The sequence below is a fragment of the Sceloporus undulatus genome, chromosome 8 (genome assembly GCF_019175285.1).
Source record: "Sceloporus undulatus isolate JIND9_A2432 ecotype Alabama chromosome 8, SceUnd_v1.1, whole genome shotgun sequence".
NCBI lineage: Eukaryota > Metazoa > Chordata > Lepidosauria > Squamata > Phrynosomatidae > Sceloporus > Sceloporus undulatus.
Window position 1 is genome coordinate 21,855,887 of NC_056529.1, and position 14,670 is coordinate 21,870,556.

Genomic DNA, 14,670 nt, shown 5'->3' on the forward strand with positions numbered 1-14,670 from the left:
GAAAATAGCTTGCCATTGCCCGAAATTGTGTGTGATCACCCTTCACGCAATACTATGAAACCCCACAATTGCATTTGGACTGACTTTCCATTGCCCGAAATTGCGTGTGGTAGTCGATCACGCAATAACATTAAACCCCATGATTGCATTCAGATCGCCATTGGACTATACTTCCAGTTTCCCTTGTCTGATAAACTTCTAGGTCTTTCAGTGCAACATTTAGTTAGAGTTGACCATAGAGTTGCACTGGAGGACCGATATATTCCTAGAGAGAACATATTAATCAAATTCGTGAATAATCAAAGTCACAAATATGGAGGGATGAGTGTACATACAAAACCTCATGCCCCAATAGTTCCCACCCTCCCCTAAAACATCAATTACACAGTTAACTATTAAAAACATACATTAAAATGAACAAAAGCGAGTGAGTAGGGCTATAGTGTATTCAAAGGGATGGTTCGGTTCTGGTGCATTTAAATTCTGAGGTAAAAGTTGTTTTAACGACGGCGCTTGCTTTCTTAGAGAATCTTGTACCTAAATGGGAATTTAAATTCTGAGGTAAACATTGTTTTAACGGCAGCTTGCCTCGCCTTCACTGGCGCGCTTATAAGGCTCCTTTTCTAATCCTGAGGAGAAACTTTTAAAATGGCGCTCGCCTCATTGGCGTGCTTGTAAGATTCCCTTTCGACTCCTGAGCAGAGACTTTTAAAATGGTGCCCGCCTCATTGGCGTGCTTGTAAGAATCCCTTCTTACTGCTGAGGAAGAACTTTTTTAAATGGCGCCTGCCTCATTGGCATGCTTCTAAGATTCCCTTTCTACCCCTGAGGAGAAACTTTTAAAATGGTGCCTGCCTTGCTGGCGTGTTTGTCACATTTTGGACCTCTTTTACACCACCTTTATGTTCTGCCTCTTTCAACTCATTCAATCGGCCACCCCCTCCCCCTCCATCTCTTCTCCTTCCTCCATGCCATTCCTCCATCCCATCTCCTTCGTTCTTGGCCTTCCTAACTTCCATTCCTGAAGTTATTCTTTGCTCTATTGAGTTCCTTGACAAACTTAGTAGATTTTTTCCATACTCGACTATAAGTCGACCTCATGCAGGACTCGGGGGCAGGCTTTGGGGCCAAGATTATGGATTTTACTATGACCCATGGATAAGTCGAGGGTAAAACTTAGGGGCATGTAATGTAAGATGTAACGGTTGAAGTAAGGGAAAACAATGGCAAAGAAGTTACAAAATCCCAGCAGGCATAACTCTTTGTACTCGTTTGTATTCATTTGTACTGAATGGATGGGAGAGTAGAAGGGGATCGATGCTTCCAGGGCGGATTAAACTCTTGCCTTTCACCAGGGGATGGTTTTATATATGCATGAGTTAAAGTACAGCACTTACATTGACCCATGGATAAGTCGACTCAGTTTTTTGGGGGTCAATTTTTTAACCTAAATGTCTAGACTTATACATAGTATATATAGAGTAAGTCCTGCAGTCTGGAGGGGAGAGCTTTCTCTGGTCCAAAGACCCTCCCAAGGAGACACTGTCTCAGCCTTGCAAAAAGACAAGGGGATAACCCTCCTGGGAATGAGTCTAATGGCATCAATAGGGGAGTGCGAGGGATGAAGACCGCACCAAGGGACCACCGGGCAAACTCTGCAGCCTCTAGTCCTGGAAAAGGAGGATGTTTTTGGGATCAGTCCCTGTGGCCGAGGGCAGTGGCGTCCCAAGGGTTGGCATCCCCCGGTGCGGTCACTCATGGTTCCGCCCCCGCATTGACCTCCTCCTTCTCCCATTCCATATAGAATCCTTAGTCATATTTTTTTTTGCCCTATTGTCACTTGTCAATCATAATTCCCATATGCCACTCAATGTTGCACTAACAGCTGTGACACAAACATCTTGCCAAATTTAAAATTATACCTTCAAATTATAATATCATGGCCGGAAGGAGGAGGAGGAGCACAAAATACAGGTACCCTCCCCATTATACCATCTTTACTAAGGAGTGAAGGATTTATTTGTTTGTTTGTTTATTATATGTATTTGTATCCCGCTCTTTTCTCAGGACTGGGACTCATGGACTAACATGCCGGCATCTGAATGACATCTCCGATGATGATGATGATGATGATGATCTTTCCCCCTCCTGTTTGGTGTGTAACACTTTGCCTGAGGAAGAAGAAGCCCCTGGAGCATCGAAGGCTTGCAACAATCGGCCAAGAGAAGGAGGTCTCACTGATGGATCATAAGCACAACCTCAATGTATTTGCATAAATTATCGCAAGGGGAAGTTTGGGGGAAATGTCACGTTTTAAAAGAAAAATAACACATTAAAAGGATATATATATTTTAAAGCAGCCCTGAGTCCAGGAGCCCCAGCCTCCCTTCCAGGCTTTGGGAGCCAGGCAAGCCCAAGGCCCCCGGGGGCTTGGAGCAGCAGAAGCGGGCCCTGAGGACGGAGGGGGGCCCTGGCCAGGCTCTGCGGGCGGGCGGGGAGCGCCCCCTGCCGGCATCCCGGGGAAGAGCAGCGGGGCACATGCCTCCTTCCTCCTCCTCTTCGCCTTCCTCCTCTTCCTCCTCCTCTGGCAGCCAGCAGCGCAGCTAGTCTGCACCGCGTCCGGAGCCAGAAGAAGAAGCAGAAGGAGCCGAGAGAGGCAGGGGCTCCGACTGCCCCAGGCAGCCCCCGACGCCCTCCGCCCGGGAGCCTCCGCTCGGCAAAGGAAGGAGGGAAGGAAAGGAGGAAAGAGCGCCGGGGAAGCAGCCGCCTCAGCTCCCAGCACAGGACCCACGCCAGCCCCGCGTCTCCCTTCCCTGATTCCACCCCTCTCCTTCCTCCCTTCTTTCCTTCCTTCCTTCTTTCTCTCTCTCTCTCTCATTCCTTCCTTCTCTCCCTTTCTCCTTCCTTCCTTCTCTTTCTTTCTTTCTTTTCTTCCTTCCTTCTTCCTCCCCTTCCTTCCTCCCTTTCCCTCTTTCTTTCTTTCTTTCCCTTCCTTTTCTCTTTTCCCTTCCTTCTTTCTCTCTTTCCCTCCCTTCCCTGGCTGGCTCTGTGGGGCTTTGGGGGTCCCTGCCTGCCTGCCCCCGAATGGCCCCCGGGGCCAAGGCAGGGGAGGCCCCCTGGTCCTGGAGAAGGAGAAGGCCCCTGGCTCTTGCCCTTGCTGCTCTTCCTTGAGGGGCTCCTGGAGAGAGAGGGGCCATGCCCCCCGAAATGCCCGGGCGCTGCTGGGCATCATCGGGTGCCGGGCGAGCAGCCAAGGAACCGAGGGAGAGGAGCAGGAGGAGGAGGCAGAGCTGAAAGCAGGGACCCCAAGAAACACCCCCCCCCCCCCAAAAAGAAGAAGACCCCGGAGACTTTTCCTGGAGCGCCGAGGCCGCTAGAGGACCGGGCTGCTGCTCCGGAGGACGAGGAGCCTTCGGGACCCTTGGAGCCCTCCAGCCTGGCTGCTTTTGGATTACTTGGCTCCCCCAGGACTACTACTACTTCTCCTCCTCCTCCTTGAACCTGGACTACTACTACTACTTCTCCTCCTTCTTCTCCTGGGAGACTTACCTCACCTCCACCTCGACCTCAGGACTGTAAGTGCCCCCCATCTGGGTTAAAGTGGGGGCAAGAGAAAGGAGGAAGGGGCACCCCTATATTTGGGAGGGAGGGAGGGGGATTCAGTGGCATGGGACCCGGAGAAAGGGGGTCAAGGGGGCAGATCTGGTTTGGGGGGGCTCTTCCCACCCCCCTTTTTCCTTCCCAGGATATTGGGAGGGCAGGGATATATTCGGACGGAGGCAGTGTGGCTAGTGGTTTGAGTCTTGGGCTACCATTCTGTCTTGTGTGCCTTCAAGTCCTTTGCATCTTCTGGAGACTCTAAAACGGTGAACCTATTATTAGTATTAGTAGTAGTAGTAGTAGTAGTCGTCGTGTTAGTCTTCTTCGTCCTCTTCTTCTTCTTTGCATGCCACTCTTTCCCCAGAACTGAGACCCGGAGCGGCTGACAAGATTAAAAGAAGAGCGCAGGCAGAAACCTAGAGAAGCGCTTGTCCATTAAAACAGAATTCAGGGATCCCAATATTAAAAGGGGGGCTTGTGAAAGGAATGAAATGCAGTTTTAAAAGGTAAAACTGTTTACGAAAGGACGGTACAATCAGATCCATTCAGACAGAATTCAAGGATCCCAATATTACAAGAGATGGCTTGTAATAAGAAGAAAACGCAGCTTTTGAAAAAGAGAAAACTCCTTCAAGCGCTATGGATCACTACAGCATCCCAGCCGTTCCTTAAAACCTATCAGAGGGTTTTCATGGCAAGATTGGTTCGGAGGAGGTTTTGCCATTGCTTTTTCCTGAGGCTGAGAGAGTGTGACTTGCCCAAGGTCACCCAGTGGGTTTCGTGGCCGAGTCGGGATTTGAACTCTAGCCTCCAGAGTCGTAGCCCAGCATTCATACCACTCCTCCATACTGCCTCTCATGACCAGGGTTCAAATCCCTGCTTTGTCATTGAGTGACTGTGGAGAAGTCACACTCTCTCAGCCTCAGAGGATGGCCATGGCAAAAAAAGAACCCTCTGAACAAATCTGGCCAAGGAAACCCCACAATAGGGTTGGAAATGTATAATATATAATATTAAAATCTATAAGTTGGAAATACCTTGCAGGCACACAACACACACCTGTGGCAGTCCTTGCCAGCTCTAAGAGCCCATCATTCTGCGTTTAGCCTGGGTTTGAGTGTTGGAGTGGGACTCAAGAGACCTGGGTCTGATTTCCAGCTCGGCCATAAAACCCACAGGCAAGTCACACTCTCTCGGCCTCAGGGGAAGGCAATGGCAAACTCCCTCCAAACAAAACTGGCCAAGAAGACCCTATGATTAGGGTTACCATAAATCAGAAAACAGAAGGCACTCAAAGCACACATGTTTTTGGATCTGTCCAGGGTCCCTCCAAAAATGGGGAGGATGGTTTCCTCTTTCCTTCCTATTTGGGAACAAAGCCTCCAACTCATCCCTCTAGACCTGGCTGCTGCTTCCAAACAAAGGCAGAGAAAGAAAGGGAGAGGCACATGTGGTCAGATGCACTTCGCCTGCCTATGGTACTCCAACCTGGCCATGCTCTCTCAGCCTTTCTTCTCTATAAAAGAGGGTTTTCCTGGGCAAAGTGGTTTCCTGAGAGAAGGGATCCTGAATGCTCCTCTGGAAGGGCAAAATGGTGGCTTTAGGGACTCAGGGATGGGGAGACTAGTAGCAGCTGAAAGTAGGAACCGGTCCCATTTGTCAAGCGCCCTACTTGCTTCACCACAGTGGCATCGGTTGCGCCTCCGCAGCTGAGATTTGCAGGCTGAGATGTTTCCAAAGTGGGCACCTTTGAAACCTGAGGAGGTATAAGCTTCCTTTTGTTCTTAGGGTGTGGGTTCCACTAACGGACAGCATGACCTTTAGGGCAATGGCCGACCCACCCTTGGGTACCAAAGCCAGCTTGAAAGCGTGGGCACAAGAACCCACTGAGATGGGGAGACAACGCCATCCCCTTCGATCAACCCTACATTGTTGGCATTGACTAAAATTGGTCTTTATATATTAAGCAGAGTAGGTCTCTGGAAGAGACCAGGGTTCGATTCCCAGTTTGGCCGTGAAACTCACTGGGTGATCTTGGGTGAGTCTCACTGTCTCAGCCTCAGGAGAAGGCAATGGCAGATCTCCTCTGGACAAATCTTGCCAAGTAAACCCCATATTTAGGGTCGTTGTAAGTCAGAAATGACTTGAAGGCACCCAACAACAAAAAAACTCTCCCAGTTCCATAGAGACAAGCAACATACTCAAGGTGGAGGTTTCCTGGGAAGAAAAAGCTCACTGTAGTAGACCATGGGCATAAATAGGGTGCTGGTCCTTGGTATGTTGGAGAATAGTAGTTGTGGGTCCTCTGCAGTGTGGGAAGCACATAGTGGGGTCTCTAGATGGGTGGGGGTCCCTAAATCCTTGGTGGTCTGTGAGAGATGATTGTACCTAATGGGCATCAGTGTAGTGCCCATGTTCCTTAACATTGCCTTAAGGAACAAGTCCTAAAGATCGCTTCTGAAATGACAGTGGCTTCCCTTATTGTTGTCATTGTGTGCCTTCAAGTGGTTTCTGACTTATGGCAAGGTTTTTCTTGGCAAGATTTGTTCAGAAGTGGTTTTGCCAGTGCCTCTCTTTGATGCTGAGCGAATGTGACTTGCCTACGGTCACCCATTGGGTTTTCATGGCCAGCGGGGATTCGAACCCTGGTCTCCAGGGTCACAGTCCAACACTCAAAATACTACGCCAGGCTGGCTCCTACTGCAGCTTCAATGTGTTCACATCAGTAGCCCCATAGCTCCCCCAAGGATGACTTTCTTTGTCCTGTGGTGGTCATATCAGGGCTCCTGGTTTGACTGGTTAGTTAGTTCTATGCCCTAAAAAAGCATCCCATGGTAAAGCGTGAGTAGGTTGAGGCAATGGTTCCTTAGGAAAATTACAAGGGTGTGGTTGAGAAGGAAGGAGTATAAGGGAAGGTATGGCCCCAGACCCACTGGCTGTCGCTGGCCTTCCTGCAACAGTGGGTTTTGGGAAGCAGGGACAGAGTTCTAATGATCGGAGATGTAATGATTTGACAAATCTTCATTTTGAAGGAGAGAAATAGCATGGAAGAGGATGGGGGAAAGATATGAGAGGAGCAGAAAGATATGAGGTGCCATTGTAAATCAATTTGTAGTGCCCCAGATGTGGCTCTAAATTTGGGATGTCACATTCAGGGCTGCCCCACAGGCATCGTGATGGAAAGGAGAATGCCTTTCTTATTTATTGATGTGATCTGCAATTATATCCTGCATTTCTTGATACGAAGCATCTTACATGGCTTTCCTCTTCCTCACTTTTCTTCTCACAACAATCCTGTGGAGTAGGACAGGTTGAGAGCTTTCCCTACTCCAAGGTCCCCCATGAAACTGAATCCATCAAGTGTTGGTCTGGCATTCTAACTACCACATGATGTGCTGAAATTTGCTTCTGGGTGCAACCCAAGGGTGCTGGTGTGTCACGAATGATATGTCCTTGAGCATGTGCAGAGTGCCAACCTTCTGATAACTCTCCAGGCTTGATGCCCAATTCCCAGGGCTCAAGGAGGGGTGTGGGACTTCCACATCTCAAAGGTCCAGGGTGTTGCAAAGCCCTTACATTTCTTGTTTAGGAAACCAGGGCGTCTGCTGCCTGTGAGTTAGAATCCGGAGAGGCGCCTGAGCAAAACCACTCCGGAGTGTGAGCAAGATGAACCTCTGCGATTATGACTTGACAGGGCTCATAAATCAATACGCTTAAGACATCAGAGTGCGGTTGCCGGCGTGTGCGCGTGTGTGGTCATATCGCTTCCATCACTGTCAGTTACCCCAAAAAGGGGCTGATGTGGGGATCCAAAACATAGAAACAAATGGTGCCCTTTGATCCCAGCATCATGACCTGCAAGCTGGGTTGGCTGTACTTACTCGGTGGGAGCTGGGGCGCGTTTCATCCATACGCAGATGTATTTTTTGTTCCTTGTCGTATTTAGCGTCTCTTGTACTAAAAAGCAAACCTGGGGTGGTGGAGAGGTCCAAAACAGGTCAGCATCATTCACGCAATCCAGCTTTCTTCAGACCTGGGTCCTCAGCCTGCCAGATGTAGTGGCACTACAGCTCCCATCATCCCCTTCCAACAACCTGTTGGTGGCACTTCCTGTGTAGGATGGGAACAGTTGTCCATCAGGAGGTGAAATTTTTATCTCTGCCCTCAACTTCTTCTTATTATTATTTTTATTTCCTGTGCCACGCAAAGAGAAATACCTTTGGGGCAGCCAAGTTCCAGTATTAGCCAAATATAAACCCGGTCCTATCTATCCCAACCTGTACACACAGTACAAAAAGTAGGACTGGATGTATTTGACAGGTACAGTTGGATGTTTGGCAGCTGGCATAGATTAAATGTGTCATGGATTTCTGTTTGAAATTGTGTACATTACAAGGAGGTACACTTTGCCTGAGTATTTTAGTAGCATGCATTGCACTTTGATCGTTCCAAACAGACTGCTTGCAAATCTAAAAGACTTTGGGGAGGGCTGGTCACCTTTATTGTCTAATAATATGGAGAAAACGTGGCTGGTGGGCTGAATGTAGCCCCAAATTCATTTGTGTGCCCCCCCCCCCCCCGGGGCACTTGTCAACTTTTAAAAAATGGAAACACAATTTGGAGGAGTCAAGGGTCTGCTGTCTTACATGCTGAGATTATGTTTGGCCATGGAAACCCACTGGGAGACTGTGGGCAAGTCACACTCTCTCAGAGGCAAATCTTCCCTGAGCAAATCTTGGCAAGAAAACCCCAAGATTGGTTCACCTTGGGGTCACCATAAGTAAGAAGTGATTTGAAGGCACACAACAATGACAACAAAGTCCCTCTGTGGAAGTGGTTAGACTTTTTTTTGACAGATGCAAAGGTTCAGAGTTGACGGAGGAGAGGTATGCAATGTTATGTCATTGCACATGAGTGCAATTTCAAACGGATTTGCATTATGAATGGATGCACACACACATTCAGTTGTGCACTGCATTTGAGGTCTCCACTCAGTTGGCACAACATTGCCATTTGACCCAAGCCTTGCATTGCAAGATTTGTGTGCATCTGCCTGGGGCAATGCACTCAAGGCAACTCTTGTGTAAAACCTTGGCCAGTATTGTAAAGATTCCCTGACTGCAGTAATGCAAGTCAAGGCCTTTGCTCCAGATCCAGAGCTTGGAAAAGTTCCTTTTTCAGGATGAGAACTCCCAGAATCCCCAAACTAGCATAGCTAGTGCTGAACTTTATAGAGAGAGAGAGAAAGGGAAAGAGAAAGAGAGGTGGCTTTCTCTTGGTTCTCAGGGGCTCTTTTTCACCTCAACCTAACAGGAGTTTCCTGTGGGAGACCTTAAATGTGTGCTCAGCGTCTCAGCGATTTGAGAGAAGCCAGGCTAGAGCCGTGAGACCAAGCCTGCTGCACTCCACTGATTTATTTCGTTTCCATATGTTTCCAGTCCCACATTGGGAAAACAGTGCTTTGCTTAATTCCGGACATATGGCTCGGGAACAGAATCGTGGAGGGAAGAAGGAGGGAGAGAGGGAGGGAGAGCATGGTGTCACCTTTGGGCTCTCCTGGCAACTGGATGCGGAGAGGAAAATGTGGATCATGTGCTCTGTAGCTCCACCATAGTGTAAGCTTCTTGCATGCAGAGGGCCTCAGGTTACTTTCTAAAAAAATTCATTCCTGTCACTCAGGACACATTCTTTGTCTCTCCTTGTTGTGAGTGTTTTGAAAGTAACTCACATGTTGCTGGGTGCATGGCTTATTGCTTTTGCTGTTGATTTTCATCAAGTCAGCTTCGACCTGCCAGTGTTTCATAGTGGTTTGAGTGTTGGGCTATTACTCTGGAGACCAGGGTTTGCTTCCCAGCTCGAGCATCAAAACCCTCCGGCTGACTTTGGGTCAGTCACACTCTCTTGACCTCAAGAGAAGGCAATGGCAAACCCCAGAATAGGTTCACCTTAAGGTCGCTATAAGTCAGAAATGACGTAAAGGAACACAACAACAACAACAACAGCTTTGACTTAGGGCAACCCAGTGCATAAGAGTTTCCCCCAAGATCCCCAGCCTTCAACAGCTTTGCTCATGTCCTGCAAACTCAGGGCAGATGTGGCTTCCTAGTTTGAACCAATCCATCTGCAGTGTTGCCTTCCACTTTACCAAACGTTTCCATCTTTACCAGTGAGTCATGTTATCTTTAATAGTGTCATCTCTATGTCACTATTATCCAAAGTACAATAGCCTCTATTGAGTCGTTTTGGCTTCTAGGGAGAATTCAGGCTTGATTTGCTCTGGGACCTATTCATTTGTCTTTTTGGCTCTTCTCCAGCATCACGTTTCAGAATGGGAGGAAGAAACAGATTAGGGAGTTGTGTTAACACAGGTCTTTGTGTTCTATATTTTTGAATCAGGATTTTTTTCTAGAACCAGGTGGACGAGTAACACCCTTCTTTTTAAGAAAATTAATGGAAAAGTCTGGACGCAAATGAGCCTGCGTCTTTGCAAGATGTTACACAGCGGGCCTTTGGCATCTGCTGGAGTTTGGTACCAGCCCCCCCCCCCCCCCGGATACCGAGATCCATGGATACTTACATCCCACCAAATACAGCAGATAATAAAATAGTTGCTCCATTACAAAATCGGGGTTTGTGTGTTTTTTTGGAATTTTTATCTTTTTGGAATATTGCCAAACAGTGGATGCTTGAATGTGTGGATAAAAAAATCAGTGGATGTGGAGGGCTGGCTGTATTCTGAGCTCTCCACCTTTGCTCAACTGCTCCATGGATGCACCCTTGTCATATCTTGCCTTTGCATGCAGACTCTTGCACACATGCACATGCACAACTGTTGCACTTGGGCATCTCATTTCTTTCCCAGCCGCCCTTTCTGGACCTGCTCTGCCTCCTTGCGGCTTCATCCGTCCATCCAAGGGCTGGATGATATTTACTTAGGACGGTCAGGGAGGCCACTCTGCCTCTATGTGAGCACAAGGCAGCTGGTAAACAGCGGTGCGTTCATTTGTTCCCTGACCGAGCTGGTCTCCAACTCCTTTGTCTAGTGACAAGATCATTAAGGGCTCAGCTTCCCACCTGTTCTGCCAGGAAGCTGCCCAGCTGCCTGGTCTCCTGTTTCCTAGTAACCATCAGCAAAATGGTGGAGAGCACATGATGCCTCTCTTCCCAATGAAACCGATGTCAAGCTGCCAGGGTCACCCAGTCCATGTTCTCCCCAGAAAATAGACCTGCGTGAGATGATTCCCAGGATGGGAGCTCCTCTTAGTGGGCTTTGGTGGCACCAGCAGGGCAAGATCTCCAAGGTTCCCAGACCTCAAGGCCTGGTCCGTCTTCTCCAGTCCTCAGGGGGACAGGGAGGAATCTCAGGGCAAGACCACCACCTTGGAAATCTCTCCCGCACTCTCTTTGTGTGTGTTCTCCTTTGTTGACCTTTTATAAATTTATTTAAATGGCACATTCCCTCTCTTTATCAAGTTCAACTGATCTTAACCTCATTTTTTCCATTTCAAGTTCTTTCATAGCCATTACAACAATTTAAATTGTCAACAATCAAATGTGCAGATGGCTGCACATTTTCAGCAGAGGGAAGGTGAACAGATGCACATAGATATAAAGCAGGTGAATAGATGCAAATAGATGTAAATTTGCTCAGGAAAGTGAAGACAACCGTGGAGGCGAATGTGCAAAAATCCATAGCAGTGCACATAATGCACTTAGGTGTAGACGAGCCCTTGGTCAGGCCCTGAAACCCCAGAAGCAAAATGCCTCCTTTCCCTTGTGATTCCTGGGATTTTTCTCCTAAACAAGGGTGGGAAATTGAAGAGGATTCCATTGCCTCTTGCTAAAGAAAGCTGTTCCTTGTTTTTGTCTGTTCTATGGAATGTGTCCTATTTCCCCTAGAAACCAGAGCCAAAATGCCAAAAGGAGGCATGGGAGGAGAAGAAAAATAACAACACAGTTTTGCTTCCTTCTGGTTGTGCTGAATCCCAGCAAAGGAAAACTTGAGAAGTTGGCTTGGGTCTCCTGTGCTTAAAAGGCTCTTAGATTTGGGACAGCTGGAATCCAACTGGCTTGGGACCAACATGGGCTTTGTTTTTGTTATTATTCCTTTTCGGTTGGATTAGGGTTAGATTCTCAGGGTGTTGGCCCCTTTTTGGGGAAGGATAAAGACTATTTCAGTGAAGAATCAGTCTCCGTCAGCAGAGTTCGTAAGGGGAAGCCTTGGATTTCTGTGAACCTATTGAGACTAGTGTCAGGTGGAAATAACTAAAAACTTTGCTTGTTACATTCTAGGCTGCATTGATAGGAATATAGTGTCTATTTCGAGGAAGTGATGGTGCATTTTTATTGTGCTTTGGTCAGACCTCACCTGGAATATTGTGTCCAGTTCTGGGCACCACAATTCAAGGTGGATTTGGACATGCTTGGAGGGTGTCCACAGGAGGGTGACCAAAATGGTGGAAGGTCTGGAAACCACCAAGCCCTACAAGGAGAGACTTAGGGAGCTAGAGAAGAGAAGGTTAAGAGAAGACATGATCTTCTGTTTAAATATTTGAAGAGGTGTCATATTGAGGATGGAGCAAGCTTGTTTTCTGCTGTTCCAGAGAATAGGAATGAGAGCAATGGATCCAAACTACAGGAAAAGAGGTTTCACCTAAACATTAGGAAGACTTTCCTGCTAGTAAGAACTGTTTAACAGAGGAAAATGCTGCTGCCTGAGAGGGTGGTGGAATCTCCTTATTTGCAGGTTTTTAAGCAGAGTCTGGATGGCCATCTGTCACAGGGAGGGCATTGATTGTGTCTTGCTGCATGGCAGAAGGCAGCTGGATTTTAAGTGCCATGGCTCAATGCTGTGGAATCCTGGGATTTGTAGTTTTGTAAACTGTTTAGCCTTCTGTGTCAGAGAGAGCTCTCGTACTGCAAAAAACGAGAAATCCCAGGATTCCATAGCACTGAGCCATGGTGCTTAAAGTGGTGTCAACCTGGATTATTTTTGCAGTGTGGCTGACAACTTGGCTTTGGGGGATATCTTTCCCCCTTGACTAGCAGACATCTCTGCCATGCATGAGGAACACAGGTGTGCATGTGTCAAATATTTCCCCATGTACCTTTCTCTGCTATGGGAGCCTCCCTTCATCTATATCCTTTCATAGTTCCACCACAAAACAATAAACTCCGAATCCTGGGAGAGGGGAAAACGCAGGGGGAGAAACAACAACCTTGCTTGCAGAAAGAGCTAAATAAAAGATCTTCTTGTCTCTCCTTCCCACTTAGTGATGCTCTAGCTGTGCTCCATTCTCTCTCCTCCCCACCACTTTCTCTCTCTGTTTCTCTCCCTCTGCTGCTTCATGCACAGACACACACACAGACACACACACCCCACTTCACCCGACTCCCGGAGCCTCCATCTGCTCACTTGGAACGCTTCCTGAAACCAGGAGGCATGCAAGCCGGGAAGGATTAGGGCAACCTGGTCCCATTGAGCTAAGAGGCAGGGAAATCGCCCAGCAACACCAGCAGGCCTGCATGGCAAGGTGGGTTGCATTGGACTGGAGTTTAAAGTCACTGCAGTCTCCCTATCTGGGGATTGTGCACAGCTGTGCAGTTTTTATTTAAGTCACAAATTAACCAAACAGTGAAGGGTCTGGAAACCATGCCTTATGAGGAGAGACTTAGGGAGCTGGGTATGTTTAGCCTGGAGAAGAGACAGCTAAGAGGTGCTATGATAGCCTGCTTTAAGTATTTGAAGGAGTGTCATCTTGAGGTTGGAGCAAGCTTGTTTTCTGATGATCCAGGGAATAGGACACAAAGCAATGGATGCAAGCAACAGGAAAAGAGATTCTGCCTCAGTATTAGGAGGAACTTTCTGTTTGACAGTGGAAGATGCTCCCTGAAAGTGTGATGGAGTTTCCTTCTTTGGGTTTTGTTAAACAGATGCTGGATGGCCATCTGTCGAGGGTGCTTTGATTGTGAGTTCCTGCATGGCAGGGAATTGGACTGAATGGGTTCTCTTCCAACTCTATGATTCTTTGAAAATCAGCATGGTATAGCAGTTTGAGTGTTGGATTAGAAATCTAGGAGTTCATAGAATCATAGAGTTGGGAGAGACCCCAAAGGTGATCCAATCCAACCTCATTCTGCCATGCAAACTCTCTTGTTTTCCTGTGTGAAGTCTGTAAGTCCTGTCCAAGGTGATGAACTCCCTTTTGAACTCTTTCAAAGCTTTACCATCACAGGGAAGCTAGAGCGCGCTTGGGTTGTCTTACAACCTTGTGATTCTGTGAAAATGGTAAAAGGTCTGGAAACCACTACACCCTCTGGGTATGTTTAGCTTAGAGGAGAGACAGTTAAACATGATAGCCATGTTTAAATATTTGAAGGGTTGTCATACTGTGGATGGAGCAAGCTTGTTTTCTGCTGATCCAGAGATGAGCAATGGGGTCAAATCACAAGAGAAGAGATTCCATCTAAACGGTAGAAAGAACTTCCTGGTGGTGAGAGATATTCAACAGTGGAAGATGCTACTGTTTTGGAGGGTGGTGAAGTCTCCTTCTTTGGAGATTTTTTTAGAGAGGCTGGATGATGATCTGTTGAAAATACTTTGATTGTGTATTCCTGAATGGCAGAATGGAGTTGGACTGGATGACCCTTTGGGCATCCTGGGGTAGGAGCCTTGGTGGCTCAGTGGTTAAATGCCAATCCTGTAGCCACACAGTTGTGAGTTCAACCCCAGGCAAGGCTCCAAGGTTGACTCAGCCTTCAATCCTTTTGTAGGTTGGTAAAATGAGTAACCAGTTTGTTGGGGGAAGTTGGCTTACAGATTGTAAATTGCTTAGAGAGTGCTGAGTTCACTAATAAGCAGTATAGAAATGTAAATGCTATGTTATGCTATGTTATTCTGTCTTCCAGCTCTGTGAGTCTATGGAGTTTATGACACTGGGGCTAACTTTGGCATTAAAGAGAGATTAAAGTGCATTTAAAACATCCCACAAATAAAGCAAAAATGGCGAGTAATTGCGTGAATGATGATCACACGCAGTTGTGCAAATAAAGCAATATCAGAAATGCATT

General features: G+C 47.4%; 1 protein-coding gene across 10 annotated transcripts in view; it reads left to right on the plus strand.

The window, feature by feature from the left end:
• The first annotated feature begins 2,929 nt into the window (after positions 1-2,929).
• CBFA2T3 (CBFA2/RUNX1 partner transcriptional co-repressor 3) overlaps positions 2,930-14,670 on the plus strand; it is a 45,095-nt gene continuing 33,354 nt past the window's right edge. For 6 of the 10 annotated variants that reach the window (XM_042437260.1, XM_042437265.1, XM_042437262.1 and 3 more), the window contains exon 1: positions 2,931-3,575. The gene's annotated coding sequence lies outside the window, so the exon portion shown is untranslated. Of the gene's footprint in view, positions 3,576-14,670 lie in introns of all 10 variants that reach the window. The other 4 variants (XM_042437259.1, XM_042437263.1, XM_042437264.1 and 1 more) reach the window with 2 other exon arrangements.